Source organism: Bombus affinis, chromosome 2 (assembly GCF_024516045.1).
Source record: "Bombus affinis isolate iyBomAffi1 chromosome 2, iyBomAffi1.2, whole genome shotgun sequence".
In the NCBI taxonomy this organism is placed as follows: domain Eukaryota; kingdom Metazoa; phylum Arthropoda; class Insecta; order Hymenoptera; family Apidae; genus Bombus; species Bombus affinis.
The window spans coordinates 7,002,503-7,028,210 of record NC_066345.1 but is presented as its reverse complement, the minus strand read 5'-3'; the positions used below and the strand labels follow the sequence as shown (position 1 = coordinate 7,028,210).

The 25,708-nt window shown below is 38.4% G+C and overlaps 1 long non-coding RNA gene across 1 annotated transcript in view; it reads left to right on the top strand.

Moving 5' to 3' along the window:
* The window catches only part of LOC126924386 (uncharacterized), a 104,008-nt gene that overhangs the window by 26,692 nt on the left and 51,608 nt on the right, over window positions 1-25,708 (top strand). Inside the window, exon 2 of the long non-coding RNA XR_007713496.1 lies at window positions 17,097-18,159. This is a non-coding gene — a long non-coding RNA (uncharacterized LOC126924386). The remainder of the gene's footprint in view (window positions 1-17,096; window positions 18,160-25,708) is intronic.

Below are 25,708 nucleotides of genomic sequence, written 5' to 3'. Positions count from 1 at the left end.
AATATAAAAGACGCGTACTCTGAAGTTAAACCAATCAAGGCAGGGGTTCCGCAAGGAAGCGTCTTAGGACCCATTCTCTACACGTTATACACGGCCAACATACCTACAACTCCCAACAGTAAAGTATTTACATTCGCGGACGACACAGCAATAATAGTCAAGCACACAAACCCGGAAACAGTAGTCACACTACTATAGGAACACACCACAAAAATAGAAAAATGGCTACAAGAGAAACAAATTAAAGCTAACCCCAGCAAATGCAATCACATAACATTTACACTGCGTAAGCAGAAGTCAGCAAGTATACTACTTAACGGTACGCACAAAACACAAACAGGAAAGTCCAAATACTTAGGACTACACATAGATACACAACTCACATGAAAACAGCATATCAAAGCAATAATAAACAAAGTACAGACAACAAGGAGACAAATGCAATGGCTAATAAACCGAAAATCCAAGCTAAGCCTGGAAAATAAAGTCAGAATATACAAAACAATACTAAAACCAATCTGGACATACGGAATACCACTATGGGGGACAGCAGCCAAGAGCCACATAAGTAAAATAGAAACGGAACAAGCAAAAATCCTTAGAACAATAACAAATGCCCCGTGGTATGTGAGAAACGACGAAATTCGGAAAGACCTGGGAATACCAACGGTCCAAGAAGAAATAAAAAAGTATGCGGGAAGGTGCAGACTAAGAATAGCAACACAACCGAACCGACTGGCCGTGGAGGCCAATAACGCAATAGGTACTGAAAGAAGACTAAAAAGGAAACACCCAGAAGACCTCACAAAGGAAGCAACATAAAGTATATAACGTAACATACACGAAGATGGAACCCTGATGGCGGTAACCATCCACATGCTATGTATTTTTATTTTATTTTTTTTTAATCAAACAAGTTAAAACGTTTTTACCAAATGTCCTAATGGACAAATTGTAAAATTAAAACAAATAAAAAAAAAAAACAAATGTGGGAAGAATACCTCCAGCACCTAGGGGACAGTACATCGCAGCGGGAGACTACAACTCAAAGCACACGCTATGGGGATCAAGAAACACTACACCTCGAGGCAGAACACTGGAAAAATACATTAGAAATAATATCCTCAATATATTATCCACAGGAATACCTACATATTGGCTGACTGACCTGAACAAGAAACCAGATCTTCTGGACTTTGCAGTTACAAGGGGACTAAACACAAGCAAACTAAAAATAACACCCAACCTCGAGCTCAGCTCCGATCATACACCCATAATAATTGAATACAGAAACAAACCAATACTTTATAGCAAACCAGAAACACTATGCAATAAAACCACCAAATGGAAAACTTTCAAAGAAATAATAGAAAGCAAAATAAACTGCAACATCCCGTTGAAAACTCCTGAACACATAGAACAGGCAGTAGCAACATTGACAGCAACTATTCAGGAAGCAGCAAGGACAACCACTACTCCCGAACCAACCAGCAGACAAACAATAACAATCCCGCAAGAAATACTCGACAAAATCAAAAAAAAAGAAAAGCAAAAGCAAAATGGCAAAAATACAGAACCCGAGAAAACAAAAAACACTTAAACAAACTTGCAAAGGAAATAAAAAACAAAATAAAGGAGCACAACGATAACGAATTCGCAAAGTTCATAGGGACACTCTCCACACACGAGAACACCAACTACTCACTATGGAAAGCCACGAAAAAAATAAGGAAGCCAATAATACCCGTCCCGGCAATCAGAAAAGCAGATAACACATGGACAAGAAGCAACGAAGAACAAGCTGAAGAATTCTCCAACCACCTCTGCAACACATTCACACCACACATTATCAACAACAGCAACCTCAAAAGTCATACGGAGGAGGATCCACAAACCACTACTACCACAGCCGACAAGGAATACACCATACCTAAAACATCGGCACAAGAAATTAGAAACATAATTGATAAAACAAAAAACAACAAAGCGCCAGGAATCGACCTAATCAATGGTAAAATCTTGAAAAACCTTCCGCCAAAAGCAATAAGACTAATGACAATAATATTCAATGCAATTCTAAGAATTCAATACTTCCCCAAACCATGGAAATTAGCACAAATCAAAATGTTACATAAACCAGGCAAAGACCCGCACCAAACTGCATCTTACAGACCAATATCACTGCTCCCAGTATTTTCCAAAATACTGGAAAAGATAATATACGACCGCATAAAACCAATAATAGAGACAAAAAAACTAATACCGGATCACCAATTTGGTTTCAGAAACAAACACTCCACGATAGAGCAAATGCACAGGCTTCTAAACGAAATAATAGTAGCACTAGAAAACAAGGAATACTGCACAGCCCTCTTTATAGACATGGAGAAAGCATTCGATAAAATTAACCATGAAAGTCTACTACAAACAATTAGGAAACAATTCCCGGAGCAAATACACCACTTAATAAAATCCTACCTAAGCAGCAGAACCTTCGTAATAAAAATCAAGGACACACATTCTCAAGTTAAAGACATCAAGGCCGGGGTACCACAAGGAAGCGTCCTAGGCCCAATACTATACACATTATACACGGCGAACATACCAACAACTACCAACAGCACAGTATTGACATTCGCGGACGACACAGCTATACTAGTCAGGCATACTAACCCAGAAACGGCAGTCAAAATACTACAAGAACATATCGTAAAAATAGAAAATTGGCTACAAGAAAAACAAATAAAAGCAAACCCCAATAAATGCAACCATATTACATTCACGCTACGGAAAAAGATACCACCAAACATCCTATTGAACGGCACGCATATAACGCAAACAAAGCATGTCAAATACCTAGGACTCCACTTAGATCAAAAACTCACCTGGAAACTACACATCAAATGAATAGTAGAAAAAATACAGAAAACAAGGAGACAAATGCATTGGCTAACAAGCCAAATATCCAAACTAAGCACAGAAAATAAATTAAAAATATATAAAACGATCATAAAACCAATCTGTACGTACGGAATACCATTATGGGGGACGGCAGCAATGAGTCATATAAACAAAATAGAGGTAACACAGGCTAAAATCCTTAGAACAATAGTAAACGGACCTTGGTACGTCAGAAACGAAGATATGCGGAGGGACCTGGGAATCCCAACGGTCAAGGAAGAAATTAGCAGATACTCAGAAAATTACAAATCAAGAATAGCAACACACCCAAACCGACTAGCTGCGGAAACGTACAAAACCATAAACATGGACAGAAGACTAAAAAGGAAGCACGCAGCAGACCTTATAAAGGACATAACCTAACAAACACGAGGATAGTACCCCGCTGGGGGTAGCCACCAACATGCTAATTTAACTGTTAAAAAATTCTACGAAATGTCCAAATTGGACAAATTGTTAATTTTAATAAATAAATAAATAAAAAAAAAAGAATACCATTTCGTGTCTTTCCTTGCCTTCCATATACAGTAGAACCTTGATTACCGGAACTAATAATGATAAATGTGTTTAATTATGTTGAGGTTATTCGGTATATAAAGAGAGAAAAACGCGTGGATAAAGTGTAAGATACAAAGTATATATTTGACTTAATAATGAAATACAGGAATACAATTTGAGCTGGTCCAGATCCGCACGCTAGCAGTGTTACTTTATGACTGAAAACCCCGAAGCCAACGTCGCCTGTCTACTGTTTATGGTCTGCCTCCCTGCTATTCTTTTGTCTATATGCTGTCGATGGCTTCAGCGCTTGAGAAAGCTAAAAAGACCAGATGTGGAGTTTTCCTAGAAGTGGTGACCACTTCAACAAATTAGTAGAACAACAATTTTCTCTGTACTGAGTGTCATATATTTCAAAGCAAATGTTACACACAAACAATTAAACGCTGCATAAATTCATATGCGTTTCGTGTCTTTCTTATCGTTAAATTATATTATTCTTCTTAGTATATTTCTCGATATGTATATCTGTATGTATGTATACGAATATGTATGTATACGATATGTATACGAATAATTTCTCCGAGTTAGCTACATTTTGCCGTTGAGTCATATTATTTCTTAATATATTTTTTAATGTACACGTCTAAATATAAGTAATTGCTCCGAGTTATTTTCGTTTTGTGCTTCAAACCATCTAAACCCAACCTAACTCGTAACATATAATATATCTTGAAACATGCCCTCACCAATTTCGTTTTTTCCTCCACTCAGAGCATCGTTTAAAAATTCATTAAAAATATCATTGGTATCTACGTGTACGTCAGTATTATATTTCTCATCAATTTCAAACCAGTTTAGCACAACGACACTGCCACAACCTCCACATCCGGATAATGTATTCAGTATTTCAAGTGCTTCATCCATGTCGTTATTTATTATTTCGAAGTCTTCTGCACTCTCCGCTTTCATGTTTCAAAATCAGTTTTCTGGTGAGTGCAGAAGCGTACAGGCGTGTGTACAGTGCCCTGTGAAGTTCACAAAACAACACGTGACGCCCATTTGTCGAAAGCGAATCAAACAAACCTAGCCAAGTGTTCACCCATAACAGGTTCGCGATACTGGAGGCTGGAGTCGCTATGGATACAACCACAGAGGTAAATACACAACGTACACAACCCCCCCCCCCACCGCCAATCTTCATCGATGGTGTCATTGACATTCAATCAATGACAAAGACAATCCAAAAAGAAATCGGCAAGGACGAATATAAATTGAAAATCAGCAACAACAGCGTAAAAGTCCTGCCGGCCAACCCTGACGCATACAGGAAATTAACGAAGTTGTTAAAAAACCTGAATGCCAACTTCCACACATACCAACTCAAGCAAGAAAGACCATTTCGAGTGGTGCTACGCAATATCCACCACTCAGTCGACCTATATGAACTAAAGTTCGAACTTCAGATAGTTGGCCATGAGGTAACCAACATCAGCAACATTACACATAGAATCTCAAAAAATCCACTATCACTATTTTTCGTAGGTTTAAAACAAAAAGGAAGTAACAAAGTAATCTTCAACGTCAACCGGCTGATGAACTCCATAGTTAAGTACGAACCACCTCTTGTAAAGAAAGAGATAGTACAATGCAAAAGATGCCAAAGGTACGGCCGTACGCAGAAATACTGCAATCATAACTTCCGGTGCATAAAATGTGCAGGTAGTCAACCCACTAACCAATGCACTAAATCCCCAGATACCCCCGCCAAGTGCATAAACTTTCAAAGAGAGCATCCTGCGAACTACAAAGTATGCTCAGCCTATAAAACGCTACATAATATTAAGTATCCAAAACAAAGAATCAAGGAGATTACCATACAGGCACCATGACCCCAAAAAACTCATCACACCATCAATATCCTATGCGCAGGCAACACAAGGAAACGTAAACAACTCGAAAACCCACAGTGAACGCACAGAAAATAGTGCTCCCACCCCACAAGACACAGACAACTTCATCAGACTCGAAAGACTTATCGAGAAACAATCTGAGCAAATTAACAACTTGCTGTCACTACTCACACTCTTCATGGACAAATTCATACGCACAGAAGCAAAATAAAACCAATGCGAATAGCTCTGTGGAACGCCTACGGTCTAGCTCAGCACAAATTTGAACTAGAACTATTCTTAAAACAACAGCAAATCGACGTAATGCTCATATCTGAAACCCACTTCACCGACAAAAACTACCTTAAAATACGCGGCTACAACTTCTACCACACACAACATCCCAGCGGAAAGACCCACGGCGGCACCGGAATCATCATCAAATCCAGCATTAAGCACTACGAGCTTCCATCATTCCAGAAAGACTACCTTCAAGCCACAAGCGTAGCAATAGAAGACCGCCATGGTACAATCACCACCTCAGCAGTATACTGCCCTCTCAGACACTCGATTGCAAAAGAGGATTTCGACAGCCTATTTGACGCCCTAGGCAATAGATTCATAGCTGGAGGAAACTATAACGCAAAACATACCCAATGGGGCAGCAGACTTGTCACAGCAAGAGGCAAAAACCTCCTGCAAAGCATAACCACCAACAATCTCAACTACCTCACCACATATGAACCCACATACTGTCCCACTGACACTAACAAAATCCCCGATTTACTCGACTTCTTCATAACCAAAAATATCTCGCCCAGACATGTCCAAATCAACCCCTCGACTGAACTCTCTTCCGACCACTCCCCCATAATAGCAACAGTCGGTTCAGCAATAATCGAGAACCCACCTAATGGCCTTATTCACAACCAACTCACCAACTGGCAGCTCTTTAGAGAAATCTTTAACCGCTCAACTTCTGCCACAATCTCACTAAAAACAAAGGCAGATATAGAAACTGCCACAGAATACTTAAACACGAGCATAATAAACGCCATCCACTCCTCAACACCTATCAAGACTTCCATCAGTAAACACGAATATCCCCATTACATATTAAACAAAATTACAGAAAAACGAAGGCTAAGAAGAGTATGGCAAACCCATAGAACACCGGACGACAAACTCAAGCTAAACAACGCAACCAGGAAGTTAACCAAAATCATTAAAAAATTCAAAAATGACTGTTTCCAAAAGTACCTCGTCAATTTGTCCCCCTCTGCCGACTCCAACTACACACTATGGAAGGCTTCCAGGAAACTCACGCCCCCCCCCCCAAATATTCCCACCAATTCACTGTCCGCAAGGCGGATGAGCACGAAGCCCTATATAAAAAGCCAACTTCTTCGCCAACTACCTATCCAACATTATCAAACCACATTCTTCCAATACCGCTTAGGAAATAACAGAATACCTGCATTCTCCCTTCCAAATGTCTCTCCACATTAAACCTTTCACTTCTCTAGAGGTTACTGAATTAATTCATCGTCTGAACCCCAGGAAAGCACCGGGACATGATCAAATAAGTAAGAAAGCAATTATGGAACTTCCTGTAAAAGGGATTGCACTCATTTCTTCAATCTTCAACGTAATTCTTCACCTTGAATACTATCCCAAAATCTGGAGAACGTCAGAAATTACACTCATCCCTAAACCCGGAAAGCCATTACACGAAACTAGCTCCTATCGCCCAATTAATCTTTTACCCACTTTGTCAAAACTATTCGAAAAGTTGCTAACGAATCGACTCCTTCCACTCCTAGAGGATCTGAAAACCCTGCAGATCATCAATTCGACTTCCGGAAGCAGCATTCCGGAATAGAGCAAATCCACCAAATAACACGCAATATCAACCAAACCCTCGAAAAGACAAAATACTGCTCAGCGGTATTCCTTGATATCCAAGAGGCATCCGACAAAGTGTGCCACGAAGGGCTTCTTTACAAACTTAAAAAAGTCCTACCACACACTTACTACTCTATCCTAAAGTCTTACCTACCAGTAGGCAATTCATGGTCAAATACGCAGACGCCATTACCACAACTTTCCCAATAGAAGCGGGCATACCCCAAGGCAGTGTCCTCGGACCCCTCCTATCCTCCATCTACACTGCCGATTTACCAATGTCAACAGAAATAACCATAACAACATTTGCCGATGACACAGCGCTATTAGCGTCCCACACCAACCCGATAATAGCCTCTTCCACTCTTCAGCGAGGTCTCGACTCAATGGAAAAGTGGTTCCATAAATGGGGCTTCAAAATTAATGAAAAAAAATCCACACATGTAACCTTCACGCTGCGAAAACAAACCTGCCCACAGGTCTCCATTAATAATATAACAGTTCCTAACAAGGACACAGTCAGATACCTGGGCATGACTCTGGACAGGAGATTAACCTGGAAACAACATATCCTAATCTAAATCTAAACATCTCAGGGACAAACTCAAAAAATTTTATTGGCTCATTGGCCGTCGCTCCAACCTAAGCATGCAGAACAAAATTACGCTCTATAAGACCGTAATAAAACCAGTCTGGACCTACGGAATCCAACTATGGGGAACAGCAAGTAATTCCAACATTGAAATACTCCTACGCTTCCAATCGAAAACGCTAAGATCCCTATTAAATGCATCCTGGTATGTTACCAACGAAACAATCCACCGTGACCTCAAGATACCTACAGTCAATGATGGAATACACAAGTCCAGAAGCAGATATAACACAAGAGTCAACAACCTCCACAGCCCATTAGTCACCCAACTACTAGACACGACGGACCAGATCCGCAGTCTAAAAAGAAAATACCCTTTAGATTAAATCCTTAGTTTCTACTAGAACCAACAATATAAAACTATTATAATCCACGTCATTGTATCACGCCAAATTAAGTTACTGAAAATTCTCAACGAGAATTGATTGTAAATATTCTAATAAATAAAAAAAAACTTTGTGTCGCAGAGGCACATATACTGCTGACAACTGGTAGTACTTGCTAGTTTGAACTGTAACGGTGGTTGCTTGTATACATTCTTTATTAACTTGGATGTCTAAATAATGTTTGATGTCGTTTCTTAATATCACTGCGGTGTTAACGTGCGCTTTTCCTGAGGGGTGTTTGGTATCATGTATGGTGTAGTATGGTATTTTCATGTAGCTTTTTGGAGTGAAGTATGTTTCTGAGACAAGTAGTATGTCTATATTGTTCTTATATATGAATGTTTTAGTTTCTAGGGCCCGTTGTTGTAGGCCGTTTGAGTTTCAGGCTACTATTTTGAACGTGTCCGTTTTTATTTTTTGCTTAGCACGTTTGCAAACAGTTGTAGCATGTCTGTGATTTGTTGCGTTTGCTGTCTGAGAACTGCGTTTTGTTCGCTTATCATTCTTGCAATTTCGAGTTATCGCGGGGAGAAGCGGTCGCGAAAGTACGCGTCAACGGGAGTCGCGTAAATTGCCGTTACGATTGCAATAATCGACACCACGAATAGTTCGATCCCCTGATTTCGGTTAGGATAATAGGGGTGATTCAGTTAGTATAACACTGTGGTTCACAGAGTTAAAGTATATATTTCCAACACTTAGTCTACACGATTAAATAGGTATAAATAATTAACAACTGATCGCGCGAATATAATATAGATGTGTACAATATAGAGCAAGGCTCCCACAATTGAATTTAATCTATTAGTGGATGTAGCACTGTAGGATACTTAATATAGTAAGTGAATGTTCGACAATGTCGCGAACCGACTTGGATTACGTTGCTTTGGCGTTGTATTTAGAGTTAGAAGTTAGGCGTTATATTTTTGACTCGTAGGAAAACTCGGAACTGGAGGTACTGTTTTTTTTTTTTTTTTTTTTTTTTATTTATTTATTTAAATTCACTATTTGTCCAATTTGCACATTTGGTGGAATTTTTTAGCGGTTACATTAGCATGTTGGTGGCTGCCCCCAGCGGGGTACCATCCTCGTGTTTGTTAGGTTATGTCCTTTATAAGGTCTGCTGGGTGCTTCCTTTTTAGTCTTCTGTCCATATTTATGATTTTGTATGTTTCCGCAGCTAGCCGGGTTATGTGTGTTGCTATTCTTGATTTGTATTTCTCGGAGTATCTGCTGATTTCTTCCTTGACCGTTGACATTCCCAGGTCCCTTCGTATATCTTCGTTTCTGACGTACCAAGGTCCGTTTACTATTGTTCTGAGGATTTTAGCCTGTATTACCTCTATTTTGTTTATATGGCTCATTGCTGCCGTCCCCCATAGTGGTATTCCGTACGTCCAGATTGGTTTTATGATCGTTTTATATATTTTTACTTTATTTTCTGTGCTTAGTTTGGATTTTCGGCTTGTTAGCCAATAAATTTGTCTCCTTGTTTTCTGTATTTTTTCTACTATTGATTTGATGTGTAGTTTCCAGGTAAGTTTTTGATCTAAGTGGAGTCCTAGGTATTTGACATGCTTTGTTTGCGTTATATGCGTACCGTTCAATAGGATGTTTGGTGGTATCTTTTTCCGTAGCGTGAATGTAATATGGTTGCATTTATTGGGGTTTGCTTTTAATTGTTTTTCTTGTAGCCAATTTTCTATTTTTACGATATGTTCTTGTAGTATTTTGACTGCCGTTTCTGGGTTAGTATGCCTGACTAGTATAGCTGTGTCGTCCGCGAATGTCAATACTGTGCTGTTGGTAGTTGTTGGTATGTTCGCCGTGTATAATGTGTATAGTATTGGGCCTAGGACGCTTCCTTGTGGTACCCCGGCCTTGATGTCTTTAACTTGAGAATGTGTGTCCTTGATTTTTATTACGAAGGTTCTGCTGCTTAGGTAGGATTTTATTAAGTGGTGTATTTGCTCCGGGAATTGTTTCCTAATTGTTTGTAGTAGACTTTCATGGTTAATTTTATCGAATGCTTTCTCTATGTCTATAAAGAGGGCTGTGCAGTATTCCTTGTTTTCTAGTGCTACTATTATTTCGTTTATAAGCCTGTGCATTTGCTCTATCGTGGAGTGTTTGTTTCTGAAACCAAATTGGTGATCCGGTATTAGTTTTTTTGTCTCTATTATTGGTTTTATGCGGTCGTATATTATCTTTTCCAGTATTTTGGAAAATACTGGGAGCAGTGATATTGGTCTGTAAGATGCAGTTTGGTGCGGGTCTTTGCCTGGTTTATGTAACATTTTGATTTGTGCTAATTTCCATGGTTTGGGGAAGTATTGAATTCTTAAAATTGCATTGAATATTATTGTCATTAGTCTTATTGCTTTTGGCGGAAGGTTTTTCAAGATTTTACCATTGATTAGGTCGATTCCTGGCGCTTTGTTGTTTTTTGTTTTATCAATTATGTTTCTAATTTCTTGTGCCGATGTTTTAGGTATGGTGTATTCCTTGTCGGCTGTGGTAGTAGTGGTTTGTGGATCCTCCTCCGTATGACTTTTGAGGTTGCTGTTGTTGATAATGTGTGGTGTGAATGTGTTGCAGAGGTGGTTGGAGAATTCTTCAGCTTGTTCTTCGTTGCTTCTTGCCCATGTGTTATCTGCTTTTCTGATTGCCGGGACGGGTATTATTGGCTTCCTTATTTTTTTCGTGGCTTTCCATAGTGAGTAGTTGGTGTTCTCGTGTGTGGAGAGTGTCCCTATGAACTTTGCGAATTCGTTATCGTCGTGCTCCTTTATTTTGTTTTTTATTTCCTCTGCAAGTTTGTTTAAGTGTTTTTTGTTTTCTCGGGTTCTGTATTTTTGCCATTTTGCTTTTGCTTTTCTTTTTTCTTTGATTTTGTCGAGTATTTCTTGCGGGATTGTTATTGTTTGTCTGCTGGTTGGTTCGGGAGTAGTGGTTGTCCTTGCTGCTTCCTGAATAGTTGCTGTCAATGTCGCTACTGCCTGTTCTATGTGTTCAGGAGTTTTTAACGGGATGTTGCAGTTTATTTTGCTTTCTATTATTTCTTTGAAAGTTTGCCATTTGGTGGTTTTGTTGCATAGTGTTTCTGGTTTGCTATAGTGAATTGGTTTGTTTCTGTATTCAATTATTATGGGTGTATGATCGGAGCTGAGCTCGAGGTTGGGTGTTATTTTTAGTTTATTTGTGTTTAGTCCCCTTGTAACTGCAAAGTCCAGAAGATCTGGTTTTTTGTTCAGGTCAGTCGGCCAATGTGTCGGTGTTCCTGTGGATAATATATTGAGGTTATTATTTCTAATGTATTTTTCCAGTGTTCTACCTCGAGGTGTAATGTTTCTTGACCCCCAAAGCGTGTGCTTTGAGTTGTAGTCTCCCGCTGCGATGTACTTGTCCCCTAGGTCCTGGAAGTATTCCTCCCACATTTGTGTTGTTATTTTGTGTCGCGGAGGCACATATACTGCTGACAACTGGAAGTAGTTGCTGCTAGTTAGAACTGTAACAGTGGTTGCTTGTAAATATTCTTTGTTAACTTGGCTGTGTAGACAATGTTTGATATCGTTTCTGACTATCATTGCTGTCCCTCCGTGAGCTTTTCCTGAGGGGTGTTTGGTATCATATATGGTGTAGTATGGTATTTTCAAGTAGCTTTTTGTAGTGAAGTGTGTTTCTGAGACAAGTAGTATGTCTATATTGTTATTGTATATGAATGTTTTAATTTCGAGGGCCCGTTGTTGCAGGCCATTTGAGTTCCAGGCTGCTATTTTTAGAGTGTCCGTTTTTATTTTTTGCTTAGCACGTTTGTAATTAGTTGTAGCATGACTGTGATTTGTTGAGTTTGCTGTTTTAGTACTGCGTTTTGTTCGCTTATCATTCTGGTTAGCATTTCGGTGTTCTTTATGGATTGTTTGAGTAGTTCTTTGATTTCTGCAGTGTCATTGTTACTATTGCTGTGGTATTGGTTGTGTGTATGTGTTGATTGGCTGGTTATTTGAGCATAGCTTAGACCACCAATGGTGTTGGTGCTGATAGGTTTGGTGTTTGTTGCTTGCTCTGTACTTGGAATTATTTCAGGATTTGTGCTGTCCTGTTGGGCTTGTGTGTTAGTGATTGTTCTGCTTCGTAGGGGCGGGAACAGTTTACGTTGTAATTGTTTTCTTACTTCACATCCTTTATAGCTGGCTGGGTGGTTTCCGTTACAATTGTAGCATTTAACCTCCTCAATTTTTCCCGTGGATGGGCAGTGTGTCGTGAGATGATTTTTTGCGCATTTAACGCATGCCGGCGTTCTATTACAATAATTTTTGGTGTGTCCGTATTGTTGGCATCTTATGCATTGTGGGATTTCTTTTTTATGTCTGGGTGGCTCCACTTTTACTATTGTGTTTAGTAATTTTTCTATATCGTATATTTCCTTATTGTTGTTTTTAGGTTCTAGTTCAACTAGGAATAGCGGTAGTGGTTGTTTGGTATCGTATTTGTTTATGTTATTTATTGACCTTACCTGGTGTCCGATTTTTGCCAGTTCTTCACTTATTTTTCCAGTATTTGTTTTTGGGTGTAGTCCCCTGATTACTGCTTTGTAGCTTTTGTCGGTTTTGAGCTGAAAAGTGTGATATGCTGCATTTTTTTCCTTTAGTGATCTTGTAATTTTTCTGAATGTTTCTGGGGTGTTGGTTTGCACTTTAACCTGGTCTATTTTTATCTGTTTGATAACATAGTTGTCTTTCCCTGCGATGTTGTTTAGTAGTTCGATGAGGGGGTCAATTTTTTTTGCGTCTACGTATATCGGTGGTGGTTTGGGTGTACGGTTTGTCGGACTTTCCGTTGGGTCCGTTGCTGCCTCTTCTGGCAGTGCGCTGAATGGATTGTGCAGTTTGATATCTTGTAGCCATTGTTTTTTTTCATATGTATCAATTTTCCTCGCGCTTGCGAGCGTGGTTACCTTCCGTTTTTTGCTGGAGGTTGCCACCGTCCAGCTTTCTTCCTGGTGTATTGGTATGTTTTGCTCCTCGTCGGATTGTGTTGTTTCCATAATATCATCATTTTTCTCTACATATGTAGAGTCTGTAGCTTTATTTATGAAAAATGTTTCACCGGAGTTAATTATTTTTATTGGTGGAATCTGCATGATTCCACGTTTTGTCTATTTTTGGCGTTAACTTTGTCCCTTTCTCTTCTCTTTTGCCGCACTTTCACTGGAGCACTGTTTCGCACGTCCGTTTAGGTCGCCTGCCCAGGCGGAACTGTGGAGGTACTGTGAGAGCCGTAGGAACTCTCGTCCTTGTAGGCACGTTGAGAGCCGAAGGAAAACTCTGAAGTTTATTCTGATGTGATTACGGAGGAAAGCTCGGTATGGGTGTGCCCTTTGAACGAAGAACGCGGATTCGTTGCTTAAATTTTTAGTTAGGAAAGTGAGGGCAATGATCCGCGATGCCGATTGGTTGTGACCAATATTGAGAAGGAAGATAGGAGGAAGAAGCCTCCTACCAACGTGGGTCCTGGGCGACATTGTTTATGGAAAAACTCGGATTTTCCGTTAGGTAGATCTCCGCTTTTTACGTTAGGCCATTAATCATGAATCATTGAGGTCAGAAGAAGGTTATATACATTCTTAAAAATAAGATTATATATTTCGATGCATTGATCGATGTAGTTCCTTATAATGAAATATTAGCCCTATTGCTTTCTTTTAAAGAGGTGTAAATATTTTAGAGACGTATGTTAACGAGTACTAGTTATTAGTAATAATATTTATTAGTTTCTCTCGACTTTTACTTTCTTTAACATATTTCAAAGTCTTTTACACCGGCGAGGTCGCCATTCTCAATAACTGCATTTAGTTAATTAATTGCAGTTAGAGTTTTCTTTCCATTTAATAAGACAATTTATGAAGAATACGAGAAGGAAAAGAGAAAAAAAGAAGCCCATTTCTGTATATGTATTTGATTCTATATCGTATAATTATATCAGTATAAACTTAGTGCCAATTCGAGCTTTGCACAGATTAATAGGGTATCAACTCGCACTGATAAATATATCGAAAATACTCAGAACAGTAGTCAACGCTCCATGGTATGTCAGAAACGAGGATATACGCAAAGACTTAAAAATACCAACGGTCAAAGAAGAAATCGGCAAGAAGGCAAAAAAATACAAGGAAAAAACGGCAACACATCCAAACCAGTTAGCTGATGAAGCGAGCAAACCCTCATCGAAAGAAGACTAAAGAGAAAACATCCCACTGACCTTAATAAAGAAATAAAATAGACAAACTCGAAGATGATATCCTGCTGGGGGTAGCTATCCACGTGTTATCTAGCGATAAAGCTACAAAAATTTACCAAATATGCAGCTGGACGAATTGTAAAATACAAATTACATAAACAAAAAGAAACTGATAAATATCCGCTGGTACACAGAATGGGTCGCTTCAATCGGAACAACTAAATATCTTCGTTATTAATGTTATGAAAGAACTGCGCAGGGCGGAGTTATGTTATTTGGAGGAGTAAACACAATGGTACATAATGTTTCTTCTGAAAGTCATTATTTAAATAAGATTTTAAGTTCATCGTCATTTTTTGTTTTTCTTTATTGGATCTTTTAATACTTGCATCCATCCATTTTGATAGTCCCTATAAAGATTTAATTTAACAATTGCTTCAACTCTAATTTGTCAAATTGAAGATATAAAATATTTACAAGAATACCACTTCGCGTCTTTCCTTTTCTCCCATATACAGTAAAACCTTGATTATGGGAACTAATAATGATAAATGTATTCGAATAATAAAACAACAGTTTTCTCTATACTGAGTGTCATATATTTTAAACCAAATGGTACATGCAAACAACTAAACGCTACGTAAAATCGTACGCGACCTAGAATTTTCTTATCGCTAAATCATATTATATTTCTCAATATATTTTTTAATATACACGTCTTAGTATAAGCAATTCCTCCGAGTTACTTTCATTTTGTACTTCAGACCATGTTAGCTCTTTTTTTAGAGTTACGAATGAGAAGGCCCAGCTTCATCGTCGACAATATCTATGTTCACTTGATAAAGAGTATTGTTTTTACAATCTCGAATAACTTCGTCGATATATACTTTCATAAACATTTTATTTATATTATCAAATTCAAACCAGTTTTTCACACCGGCTCTGTCGCACCATTGGCATTCTGCTATGCTCTTTCCCATTATTGTTATGTCATCCTCATCTTGTTCGCTTTCATACTTCAAAAGCTCGCCCCACGCTTTTATCAGTATTACATTTTTGGCATTTGACCAAGCATCTTGTATCATACGGCAACAATCCCACAAGATTAAATCGTTATGGTTTGTTACCACGTCATCCTTCGTATTGCAGTTAGGTAATGGCATTAATGTTTCGACTAATTTTTTTCGGTATATTCGCCTGAAACATTCGATTATTCCACGATCCATTGGTTGTATGAGTGGTGCAACATCACATGGAAAACTCATGACTGTAACGAATTCATCTTGTTTATTTAGTTCCTCGAGATCATAATGTCACTTAGCATTATCTACTATCAACACAGTATTCTCCCTGCGCCCGTTTTTCCTTTGTCTTTCTTTAACTGATTCTAAGAAATATTTCTCGAATCACTTATTGAAAATCTTACTGTTCATCCAAGCACTGGTTGTTCCTATGTAGATAGTTGAGGAAGCATTTGTATTCAAATTGTATGAACCTTGAGTTTCCACAATTCTGCCGATTATTAGTACTGGCAACTTGTGACATCCGGTAGCATTTGTACAAAGAAGTGTAGTAACGTAATCCTTGTACATTTTTGGGCATTCTAATTTCTCATTTCAAAAGATCCAAGTTAACTCTGGTACTGCTCTCCACGTTAATCCAGTGTAATTGACATTGTAAACGTTCTTCAGTGTGTACTCCTCACATTTCAGTAATTCTTTAAAATTAGCTTTGAAGATATTCGCTGCAGCTCTATTTGGAGTACGGAAATCGTCGATATCCGCTTGATAGATACGGCAACGCTCCTTAAAATTCATCATCCAACCGTAACTGGCTCTAAAATTAGGATCTCCGTTTAGTTTTTCATTAAATTCCAGAGCTCTTCTCCGTATCTCTATCGTCGATTCTATGTTTTTTTCCCTACTGGTAAAGAACTCTTTCTAAATCCGTTATCCGTGTCCATGATAGACGTTTAATGGATCGGCTAGCAATCAGTGTATTGTTCTCGAAATATGTTTTAATCTCTTCGCTGTGTGCATATATATAGCGCACGGTGGATGGTGTAGTACCGTATTTACTTGCTATGGTACTTTTAGACTTACCTCTTTCTAAGGAAGGATTTCGTATTTTGTGTCAAATGACAGCATTTCCGATATTTGTCTCGGCGTCATTTGACGTTTTTGTTTTTTTCGTATACTTAATATCTACGGTAGAAACATTAACCAGTAGCTGTGTGAGCATTCTGAGTAAAACGACTAAGCACTAGGTACACTTTGACTTTAGCTATATTCAATCCGTCTCAACGAATGTTTACAACAAGAGGAAGAAAGAGTTGAGAATATCTGCATCTATTAATACTGTTACAAGTTTAAGTGTATTTAGATTCTATTCAAAATGTTCGTAGAATTTCATCAGAAGACCGTGGGATCAGCAATTCTTTTTTTTTATTTATTTATTTAAATTCACTATTTGTCCAATTTGGACATTTGGTGGAATTTTTTAGCGGTTACATTAGCATGTTGGTGGCTACCCCCAGCGGGGTACCATCCTCGTGTTTGTTAGGTTATGTCCTTTATAAGGTCTGCTGGGTGCTTCCTTTTTAGTCTTCTGTCCATATTTGTGATTTTGTATGTTTCCGCAGCTAGCCGGTTTATGTGTGTTGCTATTCTTGATTTGTATTTCTCGGAGTATCTGCTGATTTCTTCCTTGACCGTTGGCATTCCCAGGTCCCTTCGTATATCTTCGTTTCTGACGTACCAAGGTCCGTTTACTATTGTTCTGAGGATTTTAGCCTGTATTACCTCTATTTTGTTTATATGGCTCATTGCTGCCGTCCCCCATAGTGGTATTCCGTACGTCCAGATTGGTTTTATGATCGTTTTATATATTTTTACTTTATTTTCTGTGCTTAGTTTGGATTTTCGGCTTGTTAGCCAATACATTTGTCTCCTTGTTTTCTGTATTTTTTCTACTATTGATTTGATGTGTAGTTTCCAGGTAAGTTTTTGATCTAAGTGGAGTCCTAGGTATTTGACATGCTTTGTTTGCGTTATATGCGTACCGTTCAATAGGATGTTTGGTGGTATCTTTTTCCGTAGCGTGAATGTAATATGGTTGCATTTATTGGGGTTTGCTTTTAATTGTTTTTCTTGTAGCCAATTTTCTATTTTTACGATATGTTCTTGTAGTATTTTGACTGCCGTTTCTGGGTTAGTATGCCTGGCTAGTATAGCTGTGTCGTCCGCGAATGTCAATACTGTGCTGTTGGTAGTTGTTGGTATGTTCGCCGTGTATAATGTGTATAGTATTGGGCCTAGGACGCTTCCTTGTGGTACTCCGGCCTTGATGTCTTTAACTTGAGAATGTGTGTCCTTGATTTTTATTACGAAGGTTCTGCTGCTTAGGTAGGATTTTATTAAGTGGTGTATTTGCTCCGGGAATTGTTTCCTAATTGTTTGTAGTAGACTTTCATGGTTAATTTTATCGAATGCTTTCTCTATGTCTATAAAGAGGGCTGTGCAGTATTCCTTGTTTTCTAGTGCTACTATTATTTCGTTTATAAGCCTGTGCATTTGCTCTATCGTGGAGTGTTTGTTTCTGAAACCAAATTGGTGATCCGGTATTAGTTTTTTTGTCTCTATTATTGGTTTTATGCGGTCGTATATTATCTTTTCCAGTATTTTGGAAAATACTGGGAGCAGTGATATTGGTCTGTAGGATGCAGTTTGGTGCGGGTCTTTGCCTGGTTTATGTAACATTTTGATTTGTGCTAATTTCCATGGTTTGGGGAAGTATTGAATTCTTAGAATTGCATTGAATATTATTGTAATTAGTCTTATTGCTTTTGGCGGGAGGTTTTTCAAGATTTTACCATTGATTAGGTCGATTCCTGGCGCTTTGTTGTTTTTTGTTTTATCAATTATGTTTCTAATTTCTTGTGCCGATGTTTTAGGTATGGTGTATTCCTTGTCGGCTGTGGTAGTAGTGGTTTGTGGATCCTCCTCCGTATGACTTTTGAGGTTGCTGTTGTTGATAATGTGTGGTGTGAATGTGTTGCAGAGGTGGTTGGAGAATTCTTCAGCTTGTTCTTCGTTGCTTCTTGCCCATGTGTTATCTGCTTTTCTGATTGCCGGGACGGGTATTATTGGCTTCCTTATTTTTTTCGTGGCTTTCCATAGTGAGTAGTTGGTGTTCTCGTGTGTGGAGAGTGTCCCTATGAACTTTGCGAATTCGTTATCGTCGTGCTCCTTTATTTTGTTTTTTATTTCCTCTGCAAGTTTGTTTAAGTATTTTTTGTTTTCTCGGGTTCTGTATTTTTGCCATTTTGCTTTTGCTTTTCTTTTTTCTTTGATTTTGTCGAGTATTTCTTGCGGGATTGTTATTGTTTGTCTGCTGGTTGGTTCGGGAGTAGTGGTTGTCCTTGCTGCTTCCTGAATAGTTGCTGTCAATGTCGCTACTGCCTGTTCTATGTGTTCAGGAGTTTTTAACGGGATGTTGCAGTTTATTTTGCTTTCTATTATTTCTTTGAAAGTTTGCCATTTGGTGGTTTTGTTGCATAGTGTTTCTGGTTTGCTATAGTGAATTGGTTTGTTTCTGTATTCAATTATTATGGGTGTATGATCGGAGCTGAGCTCGAGGTTGGGTGTTATTTTTAGTTTATTTGTGTTTAGTCCCCTTGTAACTGCAAAGTCCAGAAGATCTGGTTTTTTGTTCAGGTCAGTCGGCCAATGTGTCGGTGTTCCTGTGGATAATATATTGAGGTTATTATTTCTAATGTATTTTTCCAGTGTTCTACCTCGAGGTGTAATGTTTCTTGACCCCCAAAGCGTGTGCTTTGAGTTGTAGTCTCCCGCTGCGATGTACTTGTCCCCTAGGTCCTGGAAGTATTCCTCCCACATTTGTGTTGTTATTTTGTGTCGCGGAGGCACATATACTGCTGACAACTGGAAGTAGTTGCTGCTAGTTAGAACTGTAACAGTGGTTGCTTGTAAATATTCTTTGTTAACTTGGCTGTGTAGACAATGTTTGATATCGTTTCTGACTATCATTGCTGTCCCTCCGTGAGCTTTTCCTGAGGGGTGTTTGGTATCATATATGGTGTAGTATGGTATTTTCAAGTAGCTTTTTGTAGTGAAGTGTGTTTCTGAGACAAGTAGTATGTCTATATTGTTATTGTATATGAATGTTTTAATTTCGAGGGCTCGTTGTTGCAGGCCATTTGAGTTCCAGGCTGCTATTTTTAGAGTGTCCGTTTTTATTTTTTGCTTAGCACGTTTGTAATTAGTTGTAGCATGACTGTAATTTGTTGAGTTTGTTGTTTTAATACTGCATTTTGTTCGCTTATCATTCTGGTTAGCATTTCGGTGTTCTTTATGGATTGTTTGAGTAGTTCTTTGATTTCTGCAGTGTCATTGTTACTATTGCTGTGGTATTGGTTGTGTGTATGTGTTGATTGGCTGGTTATTTGAGCATAGCTTAGACCACCAATGATGTTGGTGCTGATAGGTTTGGTGTTTGTTGCTTGCTCTGTACTTGGAATTATTTCAGGATTTGTGCTGTCCTGTTGGGCTTGTGAGTTAGTGATTGTTCTGCTTCGTAGGGGCGGGAACAGTTTACGTTGTAATTGTTTTCTTACTTCACATCCTTTATAGCTGGCTGGGTGGTTTCCGTTACAGTTGTAGCATTTAACCTCCTCAATTTTTCCCGTGGATGGGCAGTGTGTCGTGAGATGATTTTTTGCGCATTTAACGCATGCCGGGGTTCTATTACAATAATTTTTGGTGTGTCCGTATTGTTGGCATCTTATGCATTGTGGGATTTCTTTTTTATGCCTGGGTGGCTCCACTTTTACTATTGTGTTTAGTAATTTTTCTATATCGTATATTTCCTTATTGTTGTTTTTAGGTTCTAGTTCGACTAGGAATAGCGGTAGTGGTTGTTTGGTATCGTATTTGTTTATGTTATTTATTGACCTTACTTGGTGTCCGATTTTTGCCAGTTCTTCACTTATTTTTCCAGTATTTGTTTTTGGGTGTAGTCCCCTGATTACTGCTTTGTAGCTTTTGTCTGTTTTGAGCTGAAAAGTGTGATATGCTGCATTTTTTTCCTTTAGTGATCTTGTAATTTTTCTGAATGTTTCTGGGGTGTTGGTTTGTACTTTAACCTGGTCTATTTTTATCTGTTTGATGATGTAGTTGTCTTTTCCTGCGATGTTGTTTAGCAGTTCGATGAGGGGGTCAATTATTTTTGCGTCTACGTATATTGGTGGTGGTTTGGGTGTACGGTTTGTCGGACTTTCCGTTGGGTCCGTTGCTGCCTCTTCCGGCAGTGCGCTGAATGGATTGTGCAGTTTGATATCTTGTAGCCATTGTTTTTTTTCATATGTATCAATTTTCCTCGCGCTTGCGAGCGGGGTTACCTTCCGTTTTTTGCTGGAGGTTGCCACCGTCCAGCTTTCTTCCTGGTGTATTGGTATGTTTTGCTCTTCGTCGGATTGTGTTGTTTCCATAATGTCATCATTTTTCTCTACATATGTAGAGTCTGTAGCTTTATTTATGAAAAATGTTTCACCGGAGTTAATTATTTTTATTGGTGGAATCTGCATTATTCCACTTTTTGTCTATTTTTGGCTTTAACTTTGTCCCTATCTCTTCTCTCTTGCCGCACTTTCACTGGAGCACTGTTTCGCACGTCCGTTTAGGTCGCCTGCCCAGGCGGAACTCCAGCAATTCTAGCATCAAATTTTCGCATTTTTAAATCATTTTTTGGAATTGGATATGCGCATCTTAAAACGATACTAAACTTTTCGGCGATTATCCAGACAGCGATTCGCCAATTTGATAACACACGTTTTCGAACCCATAGAAAGTTCTCATCGGTCTGCAAGGTTAAAGACTTTTATAACGTAGCATGGTTGTTTATCGAAAAAAGTACACGTCATACATTATAGATGTTATACGATTCTGAGAAACAGTATTTCCCGTGTTCACTCCGTTACGTTTGATACAATCTTAGAAACATATCTTCCACGCATCAAAGTTTCGTTTAATACCATTCATTACTTTTTTACATATTTCTGCATGGCACAAACATGAAATGGGTACATCTTCATTCGCAGTCCTACGTACTCCATTATAACCACACCATTTTTGTTGTCTTTCATCCTGCCCGGTATACTATTTCGTACATTGAACACAGTACTCATTTTTTTTCGCGTAATCACTCGTGTCGAAGTGATGTATGTTTCGCTTCATAATATCATGTGGGTTATCGCGTGTGAGCTCCTAAATCAAACTATCCGTATCCGTGAACATAATGTTACTATATCCGACAAAATTTAATACAATGATCAGTCGCTCAGCATGGTTCCAACAAGTGAATAGCTTCACGTCTGTATGATTGACCGCGTTATTCATTAATTTAAACAAATTTTAGAAAAGATCGTTAGTTGTGTTCGTATAAAGTCTGGAATCGATGTAATTACACAACCATCCGATTGTTGAAGCACTAAAATACAGTGTACTTTTGTCAATTTCAATCTATCGTTTGAAACGTATCGCAAATAAGTGCAATGTGTTATGTACCGAAGTTTATTATCTACTGTTGATAAGCAGTCTTTTTTCTGCTGTTTGTCCCTGTCACTGATGCTTCAACTCAAACGTTAAGAGGTATCCCGTGACTCATACAGCGGAGCGGAATTTATATCACAATTAATATCGCCGTTCTATCGAAAACCTCCGGGCAGCATCGATTGAAACACAGCCGAAGCGTAGAAATTATTTACAGCAACATACAATTTGAATTCGGCCCATTTCATTGCTCTCCCAGTAAGAGTCCTTTACTCTTAAGGGGTATTCTAGTCTACAAATTTGAAAAAATCGACAATTTTTTTCAATATTTCCAAATTTTAGACATTCAAGAATATTCCTTTAAAAGGATTTTTCAAAATTTCAATTATTTTATGAGTTACAGCTATTTTTGTGACGCGGCATCTGCTCCGGTCCGACCGGAACAAATGAACAGTAGACGGTAGACTCTGCATGAGTACCTGCGTATGAATACCCTCATAAAATCTATATTGTATTTTATCCCTTTTTAATGTATTTTTAATTCAACAATTCAATTGGAACGATGTTTGGGTTCTGAAACCCAAAAGAATAACGAATCGTTAACTTCGTTAATATGGACTTTTGCTCCGAAGCACATCCACGCAGGAACGCAGACAATTCAAATTTCCACTTTTGTCGCAGTATGTATTTTTAATGAAGGTTTCATATCCATATTAAAAATCTTAAGTGTCATGGGAATCACGATTGGCCCAGAAGCTCATGCGTTCGCAGTCAGGCGAGACAAAGTTCGCATCGAGTGCTCTGAACTCCGAGCTTCTGAGACATCAAAGGAAGCCAGAATTGCTCGTCTCCATGAATGAACCTCGGAGAATGAGCAGTTTGAAGTAGAGGAAGGTTTCTTGTATAGAGCAGGAATCGCCGATTAAAAATATGTAAATATGCTGCACCATTCTATGAGTAAAATTGCCGGAAACTTGTCTCAAAACTTTAAACCCGTTTTTCTCGAAACTACTTTTTCCGAGTTGGCGTACACGATATTTCAAATTCTAATGAACCGATTTATTTGAAAGTTGTTGTGAATGTTCTTTATACATTCCTCTATCGCCTGAACCACGCTCAGATCAAAATTCTTAATTTTCCTATTTTTAAATAATTCGGAATTGCCAAAAAAACGTCCAAAAGGAAACTTTTTTTTCAAACGGCAGCCATTTTATGAAAAAATATTTTTTTTACTTTTCCAAGGTTCAGGCTATAGGCGCATCTACACTAATTAAAAATCCATACGGCGTTTTTGCTTCAGATAACCAAAAGGGTTGAAATCATGCACGCCAGGATACCCTTTTTTTGGACCCTTCACTTTGCCAGCTTATAACTTTGTGAATTTTGAGTTTTTTTCGGTGAATTTTTCATGTAATCTTAAAATATCAATAAACAAATGATAAAAAAATGGATAGTAAAAATATTTTTTGTTTCGTTTGTACAGAACTTTCAAATCCGCTCGAAATTCATGCCTCTAGACTGGAATACCCCCTTAAATATTTTACGTTTCTGATGAATCATCTGTAGGTAGATACTTGTTTTCAAGCGGCCGTACCTATGCGAGTGTCACGTCGATTCGAAATTATTTCACGTTCCGCATGGGAGGTGAGAGATTCGTATTTCAATTATGATCGTTATTACAAAATTTATTAGAAATTGACAGAGTAACGATACAGAATGTTATAACAGAACAGAATAGAATGTCGAGTATTGACTTCGGAGGATTTTTATATCAAGGGTTTGGTTCCTGTGGAGGGGTTATCACTGGATGCCGATTACATAGGCATCCTATTACTGCTTAGTTATTATTTCGATGGCTAAGGTATATGAGATATGATATCCTATCGCTGTATTCGCGGGACCACCGTGACACGAGCATTGATTCAGCCACCGCGTATATCCTACTCAACGAACAATAACATATCGACATCGGTTAGTAACTTGAATTCAATTTTGATGTAATGTGTCAAATTCATATGGAAATTCTCGATGTAATTGCTTCGAAAATTTTCAGAAACATGTGCCAATAAAAAAAAAGGATGTTTTGGTGGAGAAAGTTAGTTAGTTGGAGATAGTCACGAGATGTAAGTAGTTAGTTGCAAGTTGTTGGTTGTCGATTGTAGTGAGTTGTGAATTATCACTTAGAAGTTGATTAGTTGTACCAATTTAATTGTTTTAGTTGTATTGCATTACTATATTAATGTAGCGGCACATGATAGCAATACTATGCGATATGCGATAGCAATAATTTGTTCTCGTCATTTCGCACTGTCCCTAAGCGATTAAACCTCCACCTTAAGAAGTAGCTCTAGTTAAACAATGATAGTGTCCTGTTTCATCATTATAAATAAATCTATCAAATAGATAGGTCACTATAATTCTAGGGCCTCGAGCTGGGATTGAAAAAACGGAAAACCAACTATTTAACAGAACGATTCGTGTAATAAATGTGAAATTAAGTTGAAATCGAGTCAAATCATTATCCACGATGAGCGAGGAATGAAACACGGATAACACTACCATTGATGTCGGAGAAACGTGCGTTGCTAACGATAAACTGACGCGAATCGAAACAACTAAAGTTGCGGAATTGAAAGATTTGTTCAGTTGGACATTCGGTAAATTTTTCTAGCTTAATTATTAAATAACACGTGGATGGCTATCACCAGCGGTATACCATCTTCGAGTTTGTCTATTTTATTTCTTTATTGAGATCAGTTGGTTGTTTTTTCTTTAGTCTTCTTTCTATGACAATTTTTCCCGCTTCAGCAGTCAGTTGATTTGAATATGTTGCCGTTTTTCCTTGTATTTTTATGCGTACCTGCCGATTTCTTCTTTGGCGTTGGTATTTTTAAGTCTTTGCGTATATCCTCGTTTCTGACATACCATGGGGCGTTGACTATTGTTCTCAGTATCTTGAATTATAGCGACTCTAGTTTATTTATGTAGCTCATTGCTGCTGTACTCCATAGTGGTACTTCGTATGTTCAAATTGGCTTTATTATTGTAACAGTGTTTGCTGTAGCAGTTGTAGCGAGAGTTCGCTGCTCACAGCTATGGTCGAGGACGTTCGTTCATCTTCGAAATTGCCGCTCAAAGATACTAAGGAACATTTCGGTGTCCCATCTTTCTCACATACTCGTGCTGAATTCTGTTTGTTCCACTATACAGTTCACACGATACTCCTACGAAATCCTCATCGCAACCGTCCGTGTTGTCTCCATCCGACGCTATAATAAATTACAAATTAAATAATAATAATAATAAAACACTGCTACTGTCGCAAGCTGTCAAGCTGCAGAATTTACAAAAGTCCCAGATACCGTTAAAGTCTCGAAAGTACATCGACTTCAGCGCGTTGTGGATAACGCTGAATCTTCGTGCATGGATAGTCCACGAATGACGGAAATCCACGCGACACATGTCATTAGCCCACTGCAGTACTGTAATCGGAAGTGATTGTGGTCGAACATGGAACAAGAGGATTCCGAGGTTGTCCATTGTAGAAACAGAATGAAAAAATCCGAATAGAAAACTGAAGTCGATCGTGCAGTGTCAATTCCACCA